At 40.2% G+C, this 24,951-nt stretch overlaps 1 pseudogene across 1 annotated transcript; it reads left to right on the forward strand.

Moving 5' to 3' along the window:
- The first annotated feature begins 198 nt into the window (after positions 1–198).
- On the forward strand, positions 199–17,303 carry LOC307095019 (methionine adenosyltransferase 2 subunit beta-like; annotated as a pseudogene). The gene is made up of 2 exons: positions 199–253; positions 16,287–17,303. The product of its transcript is annotated as a methionine adenosyltransferase 2 subunit beta-like (transcript).
- Positions 17,304–24,951: the final 7,648 nt, after the last annotated feature.

A 24,951-nucleotide genomic window follows, 5' to 3' on the forward strand; every position in this document is an offset into this window, starting at 1 on the left:
CTGGAGCCAGCCGGACGGGTTCCCGCGGCCCCACGCGGCTTGGAGCACCGCCCTGGCTCAGCCAGACCCACAGCCCACCGGCTCCCTGTGCTGGGCTGTGCTTGGGGTCTGAGCACACGGTCCCAGCACGCAGTCCGGCCCATTTCTTGCTGGGATAGGCCCAGAAAATCCATCGCGGTCCGTTTTTGTGCTGAAGCCATGACAGTGCCACTATTAGTACCATCATGCCAGGTACTAGAAATCGTGGAATTAGGTATGTTCAATGTTGGGTCCCATCAGGTGTAGTTGAGACAGGATGTGGATCTTTGACCTACCTAGATTATACCGAGCTGTGGAACAAAAACCATAGGTTTCTGTTTTTTTGTGGTTTTTAAAAAATATATATTTTATTGATTTTTTTACAGAGAGGAAGGGAGAGGAATAGAGAGAAACATAGATGGGAGAGAAACATCGATCAGCTGCCTCTTGCACACCTCCTACTGGGGATGTGCCTGCAACCAAGGTACATGCCCTTGACCGGAATCAAACCTGGGATCCGTCAGTCTGCAGGCCGATGCTCTATCCACTGAGCCAAACCGGTCAGGGCAGTTTTCTGGTTTTTAAAAATATATATTTTTATTGATTTCAGAGAGAACGGGGAGGGAGAGAGAGATAGAAACATCAATGATGAGAATCACTGATCATCTGCGTCCTGCACGCCCCACACCAGGGACGCCCCAACGGGGCATGTGCTCTGACCTGAATGGAACTGTGAGCTCCTGATTCATATAAGTCGAGGCCCAACCACTGAGCAACCCGGCCAGAGTAAAACTATAGTTTTTAAACTTCAGTGTACATCAGAATCCATTCAGACCTTGTTTTGTGTGTGTGTGTGTGTGTGTGTGTGTGTGTGTGTGTGTGTGTGTTTTGTTGTTGTTGTTTAAAAAGATTGCTGGGCCCCATTCCTAGAGAAAGATGGGCCTAATAATTTGCATTTGTAACAAGTCCCCAGATGCTGCTGCTCCTGCTGCTGGTTCAGGGACCACACTATGAGAACCGCTGAACTAAGGCATGTGAAAGTGGGAAATGCAGAAATAGATGATTCTTGGGGGAGAAGGGCAGTTTTACTTCCGTAAGCCTATGGCCTCCAACAGTATCAGACTCTAGTAGGCACTCAATAAATATTAAATGAATAAATGAGTAAAGATAAGAGTAAAGGCCCTGACCGGTTTGGCTCAGTGGATAGAGCAGACTGAAAGGTCCCAGGTTCGATTCCAGTCAAGGGCATGTACCTTGGTTGCGGGCCCATCCCCAGTAGGAGGTGTGCAGGAGGCAGCTGATCGATGTTTCTCTCTCATTGAGGTTTCTAACTCTCTATCCCTCTCCTTTCCTCTCTGTAAAAAAAAATCAATACAATATATTAAAAAAAAAAGATAAGAGTAAAGTGTTTTAACAAGTAAGTTTGAAAGACAATGTGAAAATGGTTGCTAGTGTCTGCAATAAGTACTGGTGCTGAGAGGTACTTTGAATAGAATATTTGGAATAAATAGTAAACTTTACTTAGAAGTTTATATTTCTTTTTTTTAAATTACTTTATTGATTAAAGTATCACATATTTGTCCTCACCCCCCCCCCTAGAAGTTTATATTTCATTGCACTTTTTTCACCTAACCAATTAGTATAGTATCCTATTAGAAAAACATCACAAATACACTCTTAGCAAAAATTACTAAGATTGTGGCAGCAAAAAAAGAGATAGCCACAGGAAGTCAATCATTCAGTAGTGGCACTAAATGATGGCAAAAAACACCCACCATAGGAACCAAGAAGAGATGTTTCATTCCAGCTCTCCATGCCAGTTCTCTTGTTTAACCTTGGTTTCCTCTTCTGAAAAATAAGAAAACTGGATTTGATTATCTTTTTCAAGTTTTAAGAATTCAGAATTCAAAATCATCATCTGGAAACCTTTCCTTAAATAGACTAAAATAAATTATTTTTTAAAAAAACAAAAACCTTCCAGCAGAGCCCCCTAGTGGTCCTAAGAGGAACCAACTATTTATGTGGGTCATGGTATAACGAATTATTCCTATAATGTAAATCATGCAATATTATGTGTATTTGTGCCAATACAATAAGAATAATTATTTTGAAGTGTGCAAAATTTTTTTTTACTATTTTACATTTATCACCTTCATTCAGTCCCTGATCTTAATCATGGAACTTCAAAAACTGTGCAATGGCCGAAACCAGTTTGGCTCAGTGGATAGAGCGTCAGTCTGTGGACTGGAAGGTCCCAGGTTCGATTCCGGTCAAGGGTATGTACATTGGTTGCGGGCGCATCACCTGGTGGGGGGTGTGCAGGAGGCAGCTGGTCGATGTCTCTCTCTCATCGATGTTTCTAGCTCTCTATCCCTCTCCCTTCCTCTCTGTGAAAAATCAATAAAATATATTTAAAAACAAACAAACTGTGCAATGCTCAAATCACATGAGGACTAGTTAGAAGGGTATTGTAATTTCTTTAATAGAAAGGGATTTGGTAATTTTTAAATGCACATGATCATTGGCTCTAAAATTCCACTTCCAAGTACTCATTCTACAGTCCTTCCAGAGAATGAGGCTACTACATATCAACTAATATGAGACAACCCTCAAAATACATTTTAAGGGGAAAAATAGCACTATACTAAATGTAATGTTATATCCTGAATTTGACCCCAGAAATGAAAGGACATACTAGCGAAATCTGAATATGTTCTGTAATTTAGTTAATAGTACTGTAGCAATGTTAATGTCTTAGTTTTGTTTGTTTGTTTGTTTTTGTGAAGTCCAAATTTATTTCTATTTAAAAATGCTCAAGAGCCCTAGCTGGTTTGGCTCGGTGGATAGAGCATCGCCTGCAGACTGAAGGGTCCCAGGTTTGATTCCAGTCAAGGTCACATGCCCGAGTTGCGGGCTTGATCCCCTGTGGGGGCATGCAGGAGGCAGCCAATTAATGATTCTCTCTCATCATTGATGTTTCTGTCTCTCTCCTTCTCCCTTCCTCTCTGAAATCAATAAAAATATATTTTAAAAAATGCTCAAGAAACTTTAAAAATGTCCAAAGGCCCCAAAGCCCAAAGTTGTCCAGGTTTAATTTAAGATCATCCCGAGTTGGTGTCCGTCCACTTCTCCTTTTGTGAGGCACCAGTCTGATCCGTGTTAATGAGACACCTTGATAATTCTAGTTGGATTGTGGCAATTTCTTGTGACTCCCAGTACCTGTCATAAATGCTCATCAGGTTATGAACAGTGAGAAACGTAATTATCAGAAATAATCACAAGACGTCTGCAGATTTTACTTGAATATCCTTTCTGTATTGTTCTTCTTGAGCAGGCCCAGTGATATTTGAGTAGCAGAGATCATGATGAGTGTCACCAGCAAAGACTGGTATTAAATGGAGCTCTTTCAGACCAGAAACCAGCAAACACCCTTCAAGATGAAACACCCTCTTAGTTCTGACATGGTACTATGGTTTTTTAAGATGTTGAAATCAGTAGAAGTAAGTAAAGAGTATACAAGAATTTCTGAAACATTTCTGTAAATCTAAAATTATTTTTTTTTAAAGTTTACTCTTTAAAAAGCATGATGGCCCTAGTCAGTTTGGCTGAGTGGATAGAGTGTCAGTCCTTGGACTGAAGGGTCCCAGGTTCAATTCTGGGCACTCAATCCCCAGTAGGGTGCATGCAGGAGGCAGCTGATCAATGATTCTCATCACTGATGTTTCTATCTCTCTCTCTCCCTCACCCTTCCTCTCTGAAATCAATAAAAAAATATTTTAAAAAAATGAATATATGAGTCTTTCACTTCAAAGAAAACAACTGGCAGAATTTGTTGCCTACGATAAAATTCAAACTTTCAACTGAAAATTAGTGTTACATATCTGCCACTGTGACTTGACAACTTCCAAATACACTTAAAGACAATTCTGTTTAAATTGGTGGTGATATTAACAAATGTGATTGCTTGAAATTGTACAGTGAAATGTATTAAAATTTGGAAGATCTGCATAAATCAGTGAAGCAATATATTCCAAATGACCAACGCAGGATGTTAGAGAATCAGGCATGGGTAAAACATCCATTCAAAGTTTAAGATAGACCAATGGATTTTAATGTAACAGAGTACAAAAAGTTCATTGATAACATTTCAGATTCCACATTGCAACTAACCTTTAAGAAAGTATAATTCGTCTAGATTTAGCATAATATTAAAGAATAATATCCACCATTACCTGAAAAAGTTATTAAAATATTCCTTCCCAGCACTGGCCGGTGTGGCTCAGTTGATTGGAATATTGTCCTGTACACCAAAAGGTGGTGGGTTCAATTCCTGGACAAGGCACATACCTAGGTTGAGGGTTCAATCCCGGTCGTTGTGTTGTGTGAGGGAGGCAACCGATTGACATGTCTCTCTCTTTCTCTCTCTCTCTGAAAAATCAATAAAATAAAATAAAAATTTTAAATAAATAAAATATTTCTTCCCTTTCCATATGTATCTTTATAAGGCTGGGTTTTCTTCATATACTTCAACCAGAACAACATATGCAGCAAATTGAATGCAAAGCCATACGTGAAGATCCAGTTGTGTTCTATTAAGCCAGGCATTAAGGAGATTTTTTGGGGAAAATATAGTTATTTTTCACTAATGACATTTATGTAAATATGTAATGAATTTGTTATAGTTCTTTATTAATAAATGTTCCAATAATTTCTCAGTTTTAATTTTTTTAAATCCTCACCCAAGGATATGATTATTTTTTAAAATATATTTTTATTGATTTCAGAGAGGAAGAGAGAAGGAGATGAGAGAGAATCATTGATCAGCTGCCTTCTGCACACCCCCTACTGGGGATCGAGCCCACAACCCGGGCATGTGCCCTGGGCCAGAATCGAACCTGGGACCCTTCAGTCCGCAGGTTGACGCTCTATCCACTGAGCCAAACCAGCTAACGCAGGATATGATTATTAATTTGAGAGAGAGAAGAGAAACATCCATCAGTTGGCTCCTGCACAGACTGGGGATCAAACCTGCAACATAGGTATGTGCATTGACCGAGAATCAAAGCCACAACCTTTTGCTGTACAGGAGGACACTCCAACCAACTGAGCCACCTGGCCAGGGATCTCACTTTTAATTTCTAACACAATGTTGTTTGACCGATATAAACATCATCTTTGGAATTCTCAATATTTTTGAAGAGTGTACAGGAGTACCAAGCACATTTAAGTATACTGTACTCCTTAGACATGAGGCTTAGATCTAAAGTCACACACTTCAGAATATACAATTTACATAAAAATTTTTTTGTAAAGGTTGTAAAATTGGTTTTAGATTGATGGAGGTAATTAATCTGGCAACCCTTCTGTTGTCCTTAACAGAACAATGTGTTTTGATGTGTTGATTCATATAAAAAAATACAGCAAGCTATAATAGTGCTTTGCTGACCCCTGATAATAATCGCCAACACTGGAAATGTGTAAGTCTTCCTTTTTGGAGTTCTTGCTAGTTACTGTTACTGCTTTTCAGACTCAAATTAGGAAATTTGAATTCTGCTAAATTCAGAGCAGTATTTCTTTCTACAGCCCTTATGTTTTCTCAGCTTCTGGAGACTTTTTTCCTCTCTGTCTCTCACCACTGGCTATTCTACTCAAGCCTCTCATCTAACTCTTTTTGAAACACCCAGTCATAACTCTGAGATCACTTTGGGCCCCACCTCCCCCTTTCATTGAGTTCTATTCTTCCCATCTTGTTAGCTCTTCTCCCAGTTGGGGATCAAACTGGCAACCCCGGTATGTGCCCTTGGCTGGGAATTGAACCCACAACCCCTTGGTGCACGGGCCACTGCTCTAACTACTGAGCGACACTGGCCAATGCTGTACCACAGCTTTGTTATCCATACATCTACTGATGGGCATTTGGGCTGTTTCCAGATCTTAGCTATTATAAATAATGCTGCTATGAACATAGGGTTGCATATACTCTTCTGATTGGTGTTTTGGGATTCTTAGGATATATTCCCAGAAGTGGGATCACTGGGTCAAATGGCAGTTCAATTTTTAATTTTTTGAGGAAACTCCATACTGTTTTCTATAGTGGCTGCACCAGTCTGCATTCCCACCAGTAGTGTACCGAGGTTCCCTTTTCTCCACATCCTCACCAGTACTTGTTTGTTGATATATTGATGGTAGCCATCTGGCAGGTGTGAGGTTATATCTCATTGTAGTTTTAATTTGCATCTCTCTGATGACTAGTGATATTGAGTGTTTTTTCATATGTCTGTTGGCCACCTGTATGTCCTCTTTAGAGAAGTGTCTATTCAGGTCTTTTGCCCTTTTTAAAATTGAATTGTTTGTCTTCCTTTTGTTGAGTTGTATGAGTTTTTTTATATATAGTGTGTCCCCCCAAAATGTATACACAGATTTTGCATAATTATAAAGGCATTGTTTATTAAAATACACTTCATTTTCAAAATTGAGCTATCAGCTGTTAAAGTGTATATACATTTTGGGGGGATACCCTGTATTTTGGAAATTAGCTCCTTATCAGATGTCTCATTGACAAATATGTTCTCCCATATAGTGGGTTCCCTATTCATTTTTAATGTAAACCCATTTGTTTCTTTTTGCTTTTGTTTCTCTTGCCCTAGGAGATACATTGGTAAAAATTCTGCTATGTGAAATGTTGAGATTTTACTACCTATGTTTTCTTCTAGGATTTTTATGGTTTCATTCACTTACATTTAAGTCTTTTATCCACTTTGAGTTTATTCTTATATATGGTGTAAGTTGGTAGTCTAGTTTCATTTTTTTTGCATGTATCTGTTCAATTTTCCCAACGCCATTTATTGAAAAGACTGTCTTTACTCCATTGTACACTCTTGCCTCATTTGTCAAATAGAAATTAATTGACCGTAATGACATGGGTCGATTTCTCTTTTCTGTTCCATTGATCTATATGCCTGTTCTTGTGCCAGTTCTAGGCTGTTTTATTTTTTTATTTTTAAAATATATTTCTTTATTGATTTCAGAGAGGAAGGGAGAGGGGGAGCGAGAGAGAGAGAGAGCGAAACATCAATGATGAGAGAGAATCACTGATCGGCTGCCTCCAGCACATCCCCTACTGGGGATCAAGCCCACAACTCAGGCACGTGACTTTGGCCGGAATCGAACCTGGGACCCTTCATTCCGCAGGCCAACGCTCTATCCACTGAGCCAAACCAGCCAGGGCTAGGCTGTTTTAATTATACCGGCTTTGTAATATAGTTTGATATCTGATATTGTGATTCCTCCAACTTTGTTCTTTTCTTTAAATATATTTTTAAAAATATTTTTATTGATTTCAGAGAGGAAGGGAGAGGGAGAGAGAGATAGAAGCATCACGGATGAGAGAGAATCATTGATTGGCTGCTTCCTGCACGCCTCTCACTAGGGACTGAGCCTGCAACCCGGGCATGTGCCCTTGGCTGGAATCGAACCTGGGACCCTTTAGTATCTTATTTTTTTGTTGCAATGTACCTTGGTTGCAGGCACATCCCCAGTGGGGGCTGTGCAGGAGGCAGCTGATTGATGTTTCTCATCGATGTTTCTACCTCTCTATCCCTATCCCTTCCTCTCTGTGAAAAATCAATAAAATATGTTTTAAAAAAAAGAGAAATTACACACACACACACACACACACACACCCTAATAATTCGGATTTTTCTGGAGGACCCTAATACAATTCCGTAGACATACATATGCATATACTGATTCCTCATATTTTCATAATAGTCAACAAGTGAGAATCCGTTTCAGGGAATGCTTATCCAAACCCACAGAAAGTTGGGAAGTACAAGGCAATAACTAACTTCTCACATCTGATAAATGTCTTAAGGAACATATCTGCCTCTCTGAGAGTACTGTTCTTCTCAGAATGTTCTGAAACTGTTTATGATGTCCAGTCTAGGAGAAATAGAGGTGACTCAGGGGCTACAGAACCACAACAGACATATCAATCAAATCACTCCTTAAAAGTTACCTTGAGGAATAGAAAGTTTGAGCAAACCTTCTGCATCATTTTCATGGTGCCCTCAAGCAACCAGCTTTTACAATTCTCTATCTATGGCATTCCTTTTTAGTGGGCTGGGCTTGGCAAGATCATGAATCTTTTTTTTTATCTGTCTTCTCACCAGTTGGTGTCTGATGGCAGCTGAATGGGGAGTGCATTAAGTGAAATACATTTTTCTAACAATGTTTGGTCTAAACAATCAACTCACCATTAAATAAATGTTTTATGATTCTGGTTTTTAAATTTCTAAAATAGGTGTAACAATGCTGTCTATATCCTATATAATAAAAGCCTAATATGCAAATTGTCCCCTCAACCGGGAGTTTGACTGCTTGCTATGATGTGTGCTGACCACCAGGGGGTGGTGTGAAACATGGTGGGCATCGGCAACACGGTGCTGGCAGCGGGCAGCAGTGGAGGTGCTGCCAGCCCCGATGGGCTCTGACAAGAGCAGGACCGCAGCAGGATGGTGGAGCAGGTGAGCAGGCAGTGCCAGGCTAAGGTGGGTGCAAGAGGGGCTGAGGGAGCTGAGCGGGGCCCAATTGCCCCATCAGTCACCCCTTAGACCGAGACAAGCAGTGGTGGCGGGGGATGGGGCTGCCACCTGGCTCCTAGGCACTGAGGGAGCTGGGTGGGGGCCTGATAACTCAGGCAGAGGGGGATGCACGGGGGCCTGGGGGCCCAGGTGCTGCCCAGGGCCCAGAGGTCAGCTGGGACCTGCTCTTTCACACCAGACATTCACGCTTCGATTGCCAGCCAGGCCTAGGGACTGTACTCGTGCACGGATTTCATGCACCGGGCCTCTAGTATCTAATAAATATGGCAGGAGAACTATAAAGAGTAAAAGTATTTTACTTTTTAGATGATTAGAAATGATGCAAATACAAAATATTACTGCAAACACTAGAAGGCACTATTACTCTACTGAGGCAGAAAATGCATATAATACAAATTTCTTATATCTTAAACCCCTCCTTTTGCTCAATTCCTATTCAAGAACAAAAAGTAAAGTATGACAAATTTAAAAATGTACATTTCTACAATGTACTAAACAGTATTAAAAAAAGGGAAAAGGAGGACTAGTGAGATAAAGGACACAATTGCAAAATGTAAATCCAATAAAAAGAAGACAGAAACAAACCAAAAAAAAAAAAGCTGCAAAAGGTGATAAAGGAGAAAAGGAATAATGAGAAGAACATGAGGTCAAAGCAAGTTTCTTTTATACAACATAATATATGGGAACTGTTTCCCATGTCATAGCTCTTTGTCATACTATGTTGAAAAATTCTAATTTCTAATTAATTAGTAGCTCTCTAGGTCTGTGCTGGCTCGCCTTTTCAATTTCCTCACCTATCCCATTTCTTTCAACTGTACCTTACAAGTAATGCATCAGAATCTATAACGAAGATAATGGTGAGAGGAGTTTGCAGTTACCATGGAAATTCAAATAATGTTTTGATAGTACTGGTTGGTGGGAAGGAAAGTAGACAAATGTCCTACTTATCCTTCCCTAAATGATTGTGCCTCAACACTTGGTTTAGACTTACAAAGTAATTGAAGGGATTGTGAATGATGGAGAACTAGACTGGCCTGGACTAATTTTGGTTAGAGGCTTTTTAAATTTTTTTAATTTTAGAGACTTTAGGTTTCACAATAGCTTGAGATTAATTTCTTCTTGTTGCTGCTGCTGCTGTTGTGGTGGTGGTTTTGTTTTCTTTTTCTCTCTTTCTCTGAAGGAATGCCTTCTGCTCCTTTTCATTCTTGACAATGAAAGGAATCCAGGAGGAGGCAGCACAGACCTAGCAGCTTAGGATTTGAGCTAGGTTTCAAGAGGGATCTTGAGGTTGACTTCTAATATCCTATCTTTGAAATCAGCTGAAGAAACAGAAATTGAAAATCACGGATTTGTCTAATCAAATATTGTGCATTTAAGAGTCTAGGAAATCATGCTTCAGATTCTGAGGAAATTTTACTAACTGTGCTTTGAGGACAAAGAAATAAAAGTGACTCATTTAGCAAACTGAACATTAGTTTGGAGGTTAAAACAACACCTGAACCAAACAATCTTATATAATAAAGAGATAATATGCAAATTGGCCCTCATAAGATGGCTGCCCCCATGTGGTCAAAGATGGCCGCCACAAGATGGCCAGCAGGAGAGGGTAGTTGGGGGCAACCAGGCTGGCAGGGGAGGGCAGTTGGGGGCAACCAGGCTGCAAGGGAGGGCAGTTGGGGGTGATTGGGCCAGCAGGGGAGTGTTTAGGGGGTGATCAGGCTGGCAGGCAGGCAAGCAGTTGGGAGCCAGCAGTCCAGGATTGTGAGAGGGATGTCTGACTGCCGGTTTAGGCCTGATCCCTGAGTGATCCCTGTGGGATCGGGCCTAAACTGGCAGTTGGACATCCCCCGAGGGGTTTCAGATTGGAGAGGGTGCAGGCTGGGCTGAGGGACACTCCCACCCAGTGCACAAATTTCATGCATCGGGCCTCTAGTTTCTCAATAATAAATCCTCTATCTAACTATGAGCTCTCAGGGAATCGCCTTATGTTAGGGTCGCCAAAGGAGATACCCACTAAAAGGGGTAAAGAATTAATTTATTAGGTCATCTGGAAATCCAGATAGGCTGAGCCCCAAAATGGCACCAGGACCCAGGGATGGAGTCAGAGATTTTAAAGGACTCAAGGCAGGGCTTTTTCTAAGTGAAGAATTCTCTGGGCAGATCTGGATCCTGGGAATTCCGGAGGGGAAGGATAATGGTCTTAGCCAGTGGAGTGTGGTCTAAGCAAAAGGGAATGTCAGTTGTGAAGTGGTCTAAATATCAGTTCCCAGGGGAGGGGGTATTGATTCAATTATTTGATCAGACCTAACATTCCAGCCTTTTTGTTTTATGAAACAGGGACAAAGGTCATATCTTCCGTAGTTACTAGTACTTCCTGCTGAGGGGAGACCTCAAGATGCCGGGGGGGGGGGGGGGGGAGCAGGGTTGAGGGGTGGACTTTGATTGTAGTCAGCTGGAACACTATAGATTTCTCATGGTTGGAGTGAGGGGTCGCAGTGGCATGATTTCCCCAAGAGACTGATTGGTGAAGGCTCAAAACTGGTCCTGTTGAGTGAAGGGAGGTAAAAGCTGGTCCTGAGGCTGCGACAGCGTCACTTGTCTGGTTTTGCTGCTTTTGTGGGCCTGAAGCCGAAATACAACTGAAGCCTTTAGGGAGGAAAAGATCAGGGGTCTAAGCTGCCTGACGAGTGATATGAAAGGGGAGGATAGCTTATCCTGGGAGCGAGGTTCTTGTTTTCCCCATTTTGCCCCGTGCTAGATATCCGGAGCTTTCTGCCCTGGTGAGTTTCTGTACCTGGCCCACCATCCTTGCTCTGAGAGTCAGAGGGACGATCAGGCCTAAGCAGAAAATGGGGTTGTGATGGTATATAGGGGTGGTATTTCCTAAGTACAAGTAGGGTTTGTAACCTGGTGGAAACAAACTGTTATATAAATTTTAGTATTATTGAGGCAAAAACTAGAACAATAAGAATTATGACAAATGATCTGGTGGGAGGAAAGAGACAGTAGTTTGGAGGATTGTAGTCTAATATACCAAAATGAGGTTTATTCTTTTAGTTTCACTTGTCTTTGGGTGTGGCTATCTGTCTCCCTGAATAGGTTGATTTGAGCTATTTACTCTCTGGCTGGGGAGGAATAATGCAAATCATTTACTCTTAAGTGTCCTTGGTTTAGGGAAGATAGGATTTACTAGATGGCTTCGACTGCTTGGCATCTAGATTTTCCAAATGGCTGCAAATTGCTTTTTAACTATCTCACTTTCCCTATTCTGCTTGTCCTGGCTTACTGGTCTGTGTCATTTAGTTGTAAGACACCAGTGCACTCAGACCAGCCTGATCAGACCTAACACCTTACATCTTACTTATCTTTGTACCCATAATACCTGGCATGTACGAGTCTCTCACTAAATGGTAGTTGAATGAATGAACATAAAAACACTCATGGTGTGGTGTGTTTTTTTCTGATATTTTTTAGCCTTTACTTTCTTTTTTAAAATTTTTATTTATTTTTATTGATTTCAGAGAGGAAGGGAGAGGGAGAGAGTGATAGAAACATCAATGATGAGAGAGAATCATGGATTGGCTGCCTCCTGCAAGCCCCACACTGGGGATGGAGCCCGCAACCCAGGCATGTGCTCTGACTGGGAATTGAACCATGACATCCTGGTTCATAGGTTGACGCTCAACCGCTGAGCCTCGCTGGCCGGGCTAGTCTTTACTTTCATTGGATCATGCTCTTATGACAGAAAATATTAACAATCTCTTTCTCACCTTTTATCAGTAGGAGTGTCTGAGTCCAAAGAGCAGGACTGAGGCTGGTGCCAATCTCTAAGTTAGAGAGAGGAAACTTTAATAGCCAGGAGGTAAATTTGTGATGCCCTTAGCTTCTTGGAGTAGGAAAGAAACCATTGAAAACATTTACTCAATGGGGAGTCTTGATGACAGAGGATATAATCTTTCTTCAGTATGAATTTAGACTTTGATGTCTTCAAGAAAAATCATGAATGCAAGTCTTTTGGGAGATTTACTTACCTTAAATATGATGAAGGGACTGGCAGTGTTGCTGCCCACCTAGTTGAAGTTTAAAGTTAGAGACAGAGCCATTGAGAGTAGGTACCTCACTGGTAAAAAATTCTTGCCTAGCAAGAGCAGATTAGTATGATATGCAATATACTCAGCCTTCTTATAGTGATTTGTACTGACTTTCTTCTCTTTTGTAGTCCCTGTTTGAGACATTAGGGCCTAAACGGGGGCAGATTGAGGGAGAAGGACCCAGGAGAAGAATCTCTTCCTATGGAAGGAGCAAAAGCAGATTCCTCCCTGCCCCCAGGGATAGCGGGTGGTTGTAGGACTGTGTGTGTTGAAGAGGAGATGCTTGAGATAGGGGCAGGGGTGGGAGACTGGAGTTTCCTGTTAGGAATGGATGGAAGGGTCCAAAGTGGACTCCCTCCTAAGTCTTGGGTGCTTTCTCCCTGTAGTACAAGGGAAAGTTCAAGTTAGCTGGTATGTTTACTCTTGCTTCTTCTGTACTATAATTCTCCTCTGTAGATGATTATTTTCTATTCCAGCAAGGTTATTGTGATTATCGGTGGAGGCTGAAGGGACAGGGTATCAAGGAGGAAAAGGGCTCTTCTACCATATTCTTTAACTGCTTCAGTAGTAAAAGACTATAAGCCCATCAAGGGAACTATGGATGTTGCTTAGAGGCCTCAGTTCTTTATCAAATGGGTCTCTTCTCACAACATGCCAACTGGCTTCCCCATGAGTGATCCAAGAAATACCAACACAGAAGCTAACTTTAATGACAACCTTGGAGTGATGTACCATCACTTCTGCCATATTCTAGTGGTCACATATACCAACCCTTATACAGCATGGGAAAGTACCACAGAAGGGAGACAATACCATAAGATAGGGATCATTGGGGATTACCTTAGAATTTTGTGACCACAGATGAAATTTCTAAATGTTTTTTTTTTATCACAAAACCCCCTTTTTAAATGATAATTTCCTGAGACTATTATTCTATGGAACACATTTTAGGAAATGCTATTATAAGAAATGGAAATCCATTGGAATTTCTGTAAGGTGATGGCATGAATCTATATTTTTGGAAGAATCTATATTTTTTAGAAACATGTTGAATAAATGGAGGGAAGAGGAAAGGTTAAAGTTAGAGAGAGTCTAGTTGGGAACTTTTGCAATGTTGAGAGGTGATGGCATTGGGGGGATAGCAACTGGAATGAAAGGAAGGAACTAGGTGAGATATAGTAGGGAGGCAGAAACAACAGAACAATGTGATTGTGAAAGAGGGAGGCATTCAAAATGACTCATTTCTAGTTTAAGTGGTTAGGTCCCTGATGAGTCCACTAACCAACATTGGAAATACAGAATGAGGGGCAGGTTTTAAAAAAAAAAAATGATGTACTCAGTTTTTTAAAAAATATATTTTATTGATTTTAGAGAGGAAGGGAGAGGGAGAGAGAGATAGAAACATTAATGATGAGAGAGAATCACTGATCAGCCGCCTCCTGCATGCCACCCACCCCCCACTGGGGATCAAGCCCACAACCCAGGCATGTGCCCTTGGCCAGAATCAAACCTGGGACCCTTCAGTTCGCAGGCCAATGCTCTATCCATTGAGCCAAACCAGCGAGGGCTACTCAGTTTTAGATATTATGAAGTTTGAGCCAGCAAGAGACCTGTTTATATGAGTATATCAATTAATATGCTTTGGGCTACAAGCAACAAAAACCCTACTCAACTTGGCTGAAATAATGACAATATTTGGTTCATAAATTGGAAACCCAGAGGTGGGACAAGCTTTAGGGTTGACCTAAAATGTCTCCAGTTCTCTTTCCCAGTGATTTCTCTTGGCTCTGCTCTCTCCTCCTCATGTCAGCTTCTTCCTTAGGCTAATTTTTAAGAACCTGCAACTATTCTGGCCTTACACATGCACATGACTATATTGGGGGGGAAAAGAGGCCATCTCTCCCTATGAGAGATGAAAGATAGATTGGCCTCTTTCCTCACTTGTCAAAGCCTAGGCTGAATCTCATGCCTGCATTAACTCATGCCTGAGGCCAAAGGAATGCTTTGTGCTCATTTAAACCAATAACTAGCAAGGTGTTTGGATAGGATTCTTAGACTAATGAAACCTATCTCCGGAGTTAGGGTGTAAGCACAAAGTCCACTGGAATGACTTCCGCAGACAGATGAAAATGTGATTCCAGAGCACAAAGAGATGCAGACATGGCAGACATTTGCATCGATGTTAATTTGAAGATTTAGGAGAATTTGAGATGATTTAGGGCAGGCGTCCTCAAACTACGGCCCGCGGGCCACATGCGGGTGTTTTTTTACTTCAAAATAAGATATGTGCAGTGTGCATAGGAATGTGTTCCTAGTTTTTTTTAAACTATAGTCCGGACCTCCAACGGTCTGAGGGACAGTGAACTCGCCCCCTGTTTAAAAAGTTTGAGGACCCCTGATTTAGGGTGACAGTGTATAGTGAGAAGAACAGTGAACATTGAGGAACAGTTACATTAAAGATTAAAGACTCAATGAGTGAGGGGTGGCCAGAGAGGCAGGCATTTATAGCACCAAGGTAGTCCATCTTCTCTGTAGCCATGGGATGAGTGTTTAAAGGAGTTCATTTCTCATTTGTGTGTGTGTGTGTGTGTATGTGTGTGTGTTTTCTCCAACTTAGTGTGTAGTCCTCATGGACAAATGCCCTGTCATTTATTTCCTTTTTTTCATATTTCCTTTTTTCACTCACAATGTCCATCAAAGTCTCTTGTACATGGCAAATGCTTCTTTGCATTTAATTTTCTGATTATGGTGGGGTATTTGGTTAATACAGAATATTATATGAATGTAAAGAAAAAAGTATAATTAAAAACAAGAGCACTGCCGAAACCGGTTTGGCTCGGTGGATAGAGCGTCGGTCTGCGGACTGAGGGGTCCCAGGTTCGATTCCAGTCAAGGGCATGTACATTGGTTGCGGGCACATCCCCGGTAGGGGGTGTGCAGGAGGCAGCTGATGGATGTTTCTCTCTCATCAATGTTTCTGGCTCTCTGGCCCTCTCCTTTCCTCTCTGTAGAAAATCAATAAAATATATTAAAAAACAAAAACAAAACAAGAGCACTTGAACTCTGGCTCTTTATTAAACTCAAGTATTGGTGCCCTATTTAACAAAAATATTTTAGAACGAAAGGTTATTTTTGTGCTAATAAAACCACGGAAAGCATATATTTTTTTCCTCCTGGAGGTATCTTCTGAGTATAGAAATGACTATAGAAATGCTTAAAGCAAATTTACTATTGATATAACAAACATGGTTAAAATGTAAAATTTTAATTAAAGGTGTTAGATGCCTGTTTCATTTTTTTTAAAGTCTGCCTTCCATAATGTCAAATTAGTGGTTCTCTTGTTACCTTTTTCCTCTCAGAACATAAGTTTACATGTATACATTTTCAATATAAGGAAGATAAAGACAAAGAATCACCTCTTTCTCACACGAATCAATCTGTTGTTTTGCATCTTCTCAAAATTTGTGTAGGCAGAGGTTGTGTTGCTTTATTGAAGGGGAGTGGGTGTCTGTTAAAGTCCCCAGCACACTAAGAAGCATCAAGTCAAGACTTTTTGATTGGCTGGTTCTTTAAGATTTAGCACCATTGAAACCTGGGCTGGAGAAGGAGTTCTCCGTCCACGTTGTTCCCCGGAACTGCCAGCTGGTGGAGGAGGAAGTTAATGTCCCCAGTAGGCGTGTTCTGATTACTGGTGCCACTGGGCTTCTTGGCAGAGCTGTGTACAAAGAATTTCATCAGAATAATTGGCATGCCGTTGACTGTGGTTTTAGAAGAGCAAGACCAAAATGTGAACATGTTAATCTATGGGATGCGAATGTGGTTCATCACATCGTTTATGATTTTCAGCCCCATGTCATAGAACACTGTGCAGCAGAGAGGAGGCCAGATGTTGTAGAAAATCAGCCAGATGCTGCTGCTCAACTTAATGTGGATTCTTCTGGGAATTTAGCAAAGGAAGCAGCTGCAATTGGAGCATTACTAATCTATATTAGCTCAGATTATGTTTTTGATGGAACAAATCCTCCTTATAGAGAGGAAGATGTACCAAGTCCCTTAAATCTATATGGCAAGACAAAATTAGAAGGAGAAAAGGCTGTTCTGGAGAACAATTTAGGAGCTGCTGTTTTGAGAATTCCTATTCTGTATGGAGAAGTTGAAAAGCTGGAGGAGAGTTCTGTGACTGTTATGTTTGATAAAGTGCAGTTCAGCAACAAGTCAGCGAACATGGACCACTGGCAGCAGAGGTTCCCCACGCACGTCAAAGACGTCGTCTCCGTGTTTCGTCAGCTAGCAGAGAAGAGAATGCTGGATCCTTCGATTAAGGGAACTTTTCACTGGTCTGGAAATGAACAGATGACCAAGTATGAAATGGAATGTGCAATTGCAGACGCCTTCAACCTCCCCAGCAGTCACTTATGACCAATAACTGACAGTCCTGTCTTAGGAGCCCAACGTCTAAAAAATTCTCAGCTTGACTGCTCCCAATTGGAGACCTTGGGCATTGGCCCGCGAACACCGTTTCGAATTGGAATCAGAGTCACTCTGGCCCTTCCTCATTGATAAGAGATGGAGGCAAACGGTCTTTCACTAGTGTATGTGTTGTCTTTTATTTTATTTTTTTAACGATAGAGTATGTAGCACTTTCTAAAGGAAATAGTTTTGTATGAGTGCTCTTTAGTTGTGACTTAGGATCTTTCAGGTAAATGATGCTCTTGCACTAATGAAATCGTGTAAAGAAACTGAGGTCAGTAAATGCCTTGCTTGGTGTAATGATGTTTCTTTTTATCATTTTGTTTGTTCTGGCTTACTTTGCTGTTTGAATGTAGTAGATTATGATTCTTCAGTATTTGTGAGCCGGGATGAAACAGATCTGCTGTAGACTTTTTTTTGAGGGAGTGGGGATGAAATGCATTGTTCATTCCTCTAAACCTCTACATTTTCAGGACTATTGCATCTGTTGACCCTTTTCTGTTTTAAAGTGTTAAATACTATGAAAATCATTGGTGTTCATTATTTGCTTTGTTTGAGCCCAGATCAAAATGTTTGAAGAAAGAAACTTTAGTTTTGCAACTTAAGTGTGGCTTTTATGCTTGAGATATTTCCACATGTCATGTACAGTATATTGTCACTCCTACAGCTCCATACCTCTAGCTTTTGTAGCAGTGTATGGTGAACACTTGAAAGAGAATGTGTGTATGTGTCTGTATTTTTAAATATATATAAAACTGTTGTTTTCCCTCCATGTCACTAAGTGATATTTCATATGTATGGTTATACTGATAATAATGGGCCTTGTAAGTCCTTTGACCATTCATAAATAATAATAAATATGTACTGCTGGCATGGGGGAAAAAAAAAGATTTAGCACCATTGCCCTGGCTGGTTTGGCTCAGTGGATAGAGCTTTGGCCTGGGACTGAAAGGTCCCGGTTCGAATCCAATCAAGTGCACATGCCCGGGTTTCGGGCTTGATCCCTGGTGGGGCGCGTACAGGGGGCAGCCGATCAATGATTCTCATTGATGTTTCTGTCTCTCTCTCCCTTTCCCTTCTTCTCTGAAATCAATAAAAATATATTAAAAGAAAAAAAATGATTTAGCACCATGCCCGGCTGGAGTGGATCAGTGGTTGAGTGTCAACCCATGAACCAGGAGGTCATGATTCGATTCCCGGTCAGGGCACATGCCTGGGTTGCAGGCTGGATCCCCAGTAGGGGACATGCAGGAGGTAGCCGATCTATGATTCTCTCTCATCATTAATGTTTCTATCCCTCTCTCCCTCTCCCTTCCTCTCTCCGAAATGAATAAAAACATATTTAAAAAAATATTTAGCATCACGTTAAGACAATGCACAATTTACAATTAACACTGAGTGATGATGGTGAAAATACTTTATGAAAGTGGAAATGCACACCAGATGAGTGGATTAAAAATGGAATGCTACGCTGCTGGAATACACAATGGAATACTACGCTGCTGTATAAAAGAAAGAACTCTTACCATTTGCAATAGCATGGAGGGACCTGGAGAGCATTATGCTAAGTGGAATAAGCCAGTCAGAGAAAGATACATATCTCATGATCTCACTCGTTTGTGGACTATAATGAACAACATAAATTGATAAACAAAAATAGATCCAGAGACATAGAAACATCCAACAGATGGTCAAAACTCAGAGGAAAGGCAGGGGAGGGTAAGAAGAGGGGGTGTAAGATATTAACCAAAGGATTAGTATGCATGCATATAAGCATAACCAATCCACACAGATAGTAGGGGGGTGAGGACCTGTGTGTGTGTGTGTGTGTGCGTGTGTGTGTGGGAGTGGAGGGCAGGAGGGGGTGGGGAGAGGTCAATTGAGAGGGGAAAAGGAGACATATGTAATACTTAAACAATAAAGAATTTTAAAAAATTAAAATAATAATAAAAAATTAAAAAAGAAAGTGGAAATGTAGTTGGTGCTGCGATTGCCAGAATAAGAGATAGAATAAATTCTCTATTATGAATTCTTTGTTTGACGTTTTGGTGATTAGTCTAATGGACTGCTTTTTTATTTTCAGAAATTCTTTCTCCATTACTGCCAGTAGCCACTCTTCTCAGGTCATTAAACAATGGCTTGTGGAGATTAGTTTTAGAGGACAGTGATTAGAAACTCTGGCTCTGAAGTCAGAAAGCTGGAGTGACTTTATGTTCCTTAGGTTTCTCATCGATAACAAGGTAAAAATAATGTTATCTACTGCTTTATTGTGAGAATTACACATGACACTTGACATACCACAAAAGTTGGCACATCAAAATGCCAAGCTATTGATGGCTAATGACTATTAGGTATTGTCTCTGATGATCTATCTCCTCTGCTTACAAGTAATTAGTGGACAGACAATTAGGTATTGTCTCTGATGGTCTATCTGCTCTACTTACAAGTAATTGGTGGACAGAGTCATCCATAATTTAATGTTAGTGCTGCTTATGTGATTTCCAGTATTTGGGTGGAGAACTATTTATCAAAGCCAAGAACGGTGTGTTCTGTTTCTGTCATGTTTACCCAGTCATTAAATAACCACAGTGTCTGTCTCTGGCTTTATATTACTCAGTAGTTCTATGATTTAATTGTTGAAAATGATATCTGTTCCTAAATTATGTACATAGAGTCATTCTCCCAGTAGAAAAAGCAGGACTCCACCCATATACGTCACTCTATTCAGAAACTTTTATCCTAGATTTTGTTCCTGGTTCAAATACAATTACTTTGGTTTCTATAATTTTAGGGTAAGATTGCTTTGCTCTTACACTATGCCAAATATTATTTCTTTTTCATTTTTATCTGCTAGATCCATCTGATCTTATACTCTCTCAAAACTTTTGCTCTAGCTCTAATCACTTATATTTAAGAACTAACAATTCTTCTGTGGGAAGTTTCATTTTCTTGCTTTTACCCATTTCAATTCACATGGGATGCTACAAAGTATTTCACCAAACATACCAATTTATTCATGAATATTTCTCTTAAATTTCCCCACTGTCTCATTTATTCATGGATCATGATGCCTTTAGCTTGGAGTTAGGGGATACTCTAGGATTATATGCTTAAATATAATAAAATAATTTGTTGTACTCTCACCATATTCTTGGCTAACCATAATGTGATATCATAATAGCTGAAAGTTTCGCCAAGTATTTTAATTTCAAATAAATTGCTATGTGTTGAGGATGGTTCTAATTCAAACTGGAGCAGTTAGTTTTTACTCTCTTTTTTAAACATTTTAATTTTATTGGGGTGGCATTAGTCAACAGGAATATATAGGTTTCATGTGTGGATTACTAATTTACAAAATCTGTATGTAGGACCATGTGCCCACCACCCAAAGTCAAATCTCCTGTCACCTCATATTAGGACCCTTTCTTCCCCCACCCCCACCCTCTGGCAACCACATGGTTGTTTGTGTTCATAAGTTTCAGTTTTATATTCCACATATAAGTTAAATCATATAGTTCTTAGCTTTTTCTGTTTGACTTATTTCACTTTGCATAATGTTGTCAAGGTCCATCCATGTTGTTGCAAATGATGCTATGTCATCCTTTTTTATGGCCGTGTAGTACTCCATTGTGTATACGGTATATACCACATCTTCTTTATCCAGTCCTCCATCGTAGGGCACTTTGGCTGTTTCCAACTCTTGGCCATTGACTCTCTTTTTAAGTAGTGTGGTTCTGGATTATAAATATTCTGCTTATTATTTTTTCTCCCCAATTAGGTAATATTACATTGATTTGTCATCCTTTTTTAAAATTAAAAAAAATATTTTTGTGAATCCTCACCCAGGAATATTATTTTCATTGATTTTTCTTTTTTAAAAAAATCCTATTATTGAAGTATTACATATGTCTCCTTTTTCCCTCATTGACCTCTCCCCTCCCGCTCCCGCCCTCCAGCACATCCCCTAGTGTCTGTGTCCATTGGTTATTCTTATATGCATGTATACAAGTCCTTTGGTTGATCTCTTACCCACTCCCCAACCCTCCCTTTGAGGTTTGATGGTCTGTTGGATGCTTCTGTGTCTCTGGATCTATTTTGGTTCATCAGTTTATGTTGTTCATTATATTCCACAAATGAGTGAGATCATGTGATTTTTATCTTTCTTTGACTGGCTTTTTTTGCTTAGCATAATGCTCTCCAGGTCCATCCATGCATTGATTTTTAAATATATATATTTATTGATTTCCGAGAGGAAGGGAGAAGGGGAGAGAGATAGAAACATCACTGATGAGGATCATTGATAGGCTGCCTCCTGCATGCACCACACTTGGGATCGAGCCCGCAACCTGTGCCCTGACTGGGAATCGAACCATGACCTCCTGGTTCATAGATCAATACTCAACCACTGAGAAATGCCAGCTGGGCTTTTATCCATTGATTTTTAGAGAGAGTGGAGGGGCAGCGAGAGAAACATCTATTTGAGAAAGACATCAATTGGCCACCTCCTGCACATGCCCCAACCCGGGGGCAGGGGTGGAGCCTGCAACTGAGGTATGTGCCCTTAACCATAATTGAACCTGGGACCCTTCAGTCCGAGGGTTGACACTCTAACCACTGAGCCAAACCGGCTAGGGCTTGGGTGTACTTTTTCAATATTTTGCTGGTCACATAGAACATACTCCTGTTAAGTAACCAGTCTCAACAGCAGAGCTGAGTTGCAGTGTAAAACTGATCTAGTCCATATTGCTGGTACAAGAAGAGACATGATTGGACTATCTATTTACAGGGAATCAGATAGGATAAGTAGAGAAAATGTTTGTTGTCCACTAGACAACATTTGGACAGTTAGCCCCAATGTGGCAAGATGGGGGAAGGAATTGAATTCTATCAACCTCTTTGGAATTCTTGCATTAGGTTCAGATTAATAGACACAGTATCTTGCTTTAGATTATTAGCCTCTGGAACCCTCAATTGATTTCACTGATATTAATAATCAATGTTGGAAAAGTGGTACAAGTCACAACTACCCCAAAATTCCTTGGACCCATGTATACAAAACAACACTACTAAACAATATGTTTCATGCCTTTATCAGGGGTCAGTGCCATGCAGGAACTTTAGAAAAACTCTTTAGTCTGATTCTTGACCTGCTGGAATTAACTGTCACATTACAGTCCTCCACCCTGATCTGTTGTCAAGATCTTTTTATGACAAAACAATTGTCTTTATTGTGATAGAAGTTAAGATGCTTTAGAATTGAAGTGTACACACAAGCTTTAAACATTTGCAATAACCAGTGAAGAATTGGTGTGGATTTAAACAGAAACCAAACCATTTAATAATACCAGCATAAATTTTGTTATATTTTTATACTGACTTTATAATTCTCTTGCCTCCCTGATTTATAGCTATCTGAACTTTAAGGTATACATCTGCTGAATGATAATGAACCATAATCAATCTGCCATTAATCAAGTCTACATCTTCCTTAGGCCAATTCTATCCATAAGGACAATGTCCTGGGAAACAAAAACCAGAGAACATAGCCACATTAATATTTTTCTACATAGTCATATTAGAGCTCCCCTTTTTTCATTCATTTTGAGAGTGTAGACCACTTGTGGAAGTTTGTATTTCATTCAGCTAACTTCTTGGCTCTCCAAAAAAGGAAAGGGTTTTGCAACAAGCATCTGCATCCAAGCTAAAACAGAATATTATTCTCTTGTTCTAAGCCTCTCTCTAAGCCTCAGCAGAACTATTAGCTATTCCCTTTGGTAAAATCCATTTATTGGCTCCTTTCTCCTCAGCAATAGTTTCACCTTTCTTTCATTAATCATTAATTTTAATCCAAGCCTTTCTTTCTGGAGCAGATCCCTCTGTTTCAGCCACTGGGCTAGTCCACATAATTGACAGCAACATGAAACATGGTTGGATTTCCCTTTCAGTCCATTTCTTTCTTCCTTTCTTTATTTTTTAAATATATATATTTTTTATTGATTTCAGAGAGGAAGGGAGAGGGAGAGAGAGATAGAAACATGGGAGAGAACCATTGATTGGCTACCTCCTGCAGGCCCCCTACTAGGGATCAAGCCAGCAACCCAGGCATGTGCCCTTGACTGGAATCAAATCCAGGCCAGCACTCTGTCCACTGAGCCAAACCAGCTAGGGCCCATTTCTAATTACAGGGGGTCAGATTGGAAAAGTAGAGAAAATGGGGCTATCTTGTTCACTAGGCAACAACAAACAAACATCTGCACAGTTAGCCCCGATGTGGTGAGGACCTAATTCTTGGTTCATCCATTGCTGTCTTCTATGTCCTCATATGACAGAGAGCTAATAGTTTTAGTTTCTGATTAGGTAACATGTCTATGCAAAATTCATGCATCACTTAATACCTAAACTTATTTTCATCATACTTACTTAATGTCTACCAGAATTATGTCATCTCATGACCTAAATTTGAATAGTCACAGTTTTAGTTTGCTTTGAATTCTGAAAGATCTCCAGGAAGTAAGCTATCTTTGCTTTTTTTTTTAAATTATGAGTCATAGCCAGTGTGTCTCTGTTGGTTGGGCATCATTCCACGCACCATAAAGGTCTCCAGTTTGATTCTCAGTTGGGGCATATGCCTGGGTTTTGGGCTTTGATCCCTGGTTGGGGCGTGCAAGAGGCAGCTGATTGATGTTTCTCTCACATCGACATTTCTCTCTCTCCCTCTCTCCCTCTTGCTCTCTTCCTCCCTTCTTCCCTCTCAAATCAATAAAAATAAATAAATACAGATTTTGTATCATAGAAATGCACACTAGCCCTAGCCGGTTTGGCTCAGTGAATAAAGGGTCGGCCTGTGGACTGAAGGGTCCCAGGTTCGATTCTGATCAAGGGCACATGCCTGGGTTTCGGGCTTGATCCCCAGTAAGAGGTGTGCCGAAGGCAGCTGATCAATGATTGGTCTCTTGTCATTGATGTTTCTATCTCTCCCTTTCTCTCTGAAATTAATAAAAATACATTTAAAAATAAATAAGTAAATGTACACTAGAAACTTATGTGATACTATTAACCAATGTCACCCCAATACATTTAATAAATAACTAAGAAAACTTTGGTATCAGGAGAAAAAAAAGTTTCACAGTCTTCCTAGGACCCCTGTTGGTGCCCAGATGTCTTCAGTCATCAATCACCTCTTGCTCCTCCCATTTCCTCCTTCCCTTGATATAAAAGGAACCTAAATTCTGTACTTTCTAAAGTTGGTTTTTTAGATTACTAGTTTGCCATCTTTTTGGCTTGCTGACTTTCCAAATAAAGTCACTTCTCTCCCCGCAAAAAAGAAATTACAACTATTAAAAATATAGCCCTAGCCATAATGGCTTAGTGGATAGAGCACCGGCCTACAGACTGAAGGGTCCCAGGTTTGATTCAGGTCAAGGGCACATGCCCAGGGTATAGTCTCAATACCCGGCAGGGGGCAAACAGGAGGCAGCCAGTCAATGATTCTCTCTCATTATTGATGTTTCTATCTCTCTCTTCCTCTCTGAAGTCAATTAAAAAAAAAATATATATATATATATATATATATATATATATATATATATATATATATATATATATATTTAAATATGGAGTAAAATAATCTTTTCAATAAATTAAGCCTCACACATTGCTGGTGGGAATATAAAGTGATACTTTGGAAGTTTGGCAGTTTCTTAAAATTTAAATTTACACCTACCATATGACCCAATCATTCCATTCCTAGGTATTTACCCAAGAAACAT

The sequence above is a fragment of the Cnephaeus nilssonii genome (genome assembly GCF_951640355.1).
Source record: "Cnephaeus nilssonii genome assembly, chromosome: 1".
Classification (NCBI taxonomy): Eukaryota; Metazoa; Chordata; class Mammalia; order Chiroptera; family Vespertilionidae; genus Cnephaeus; species Cnephaeus nilssonii.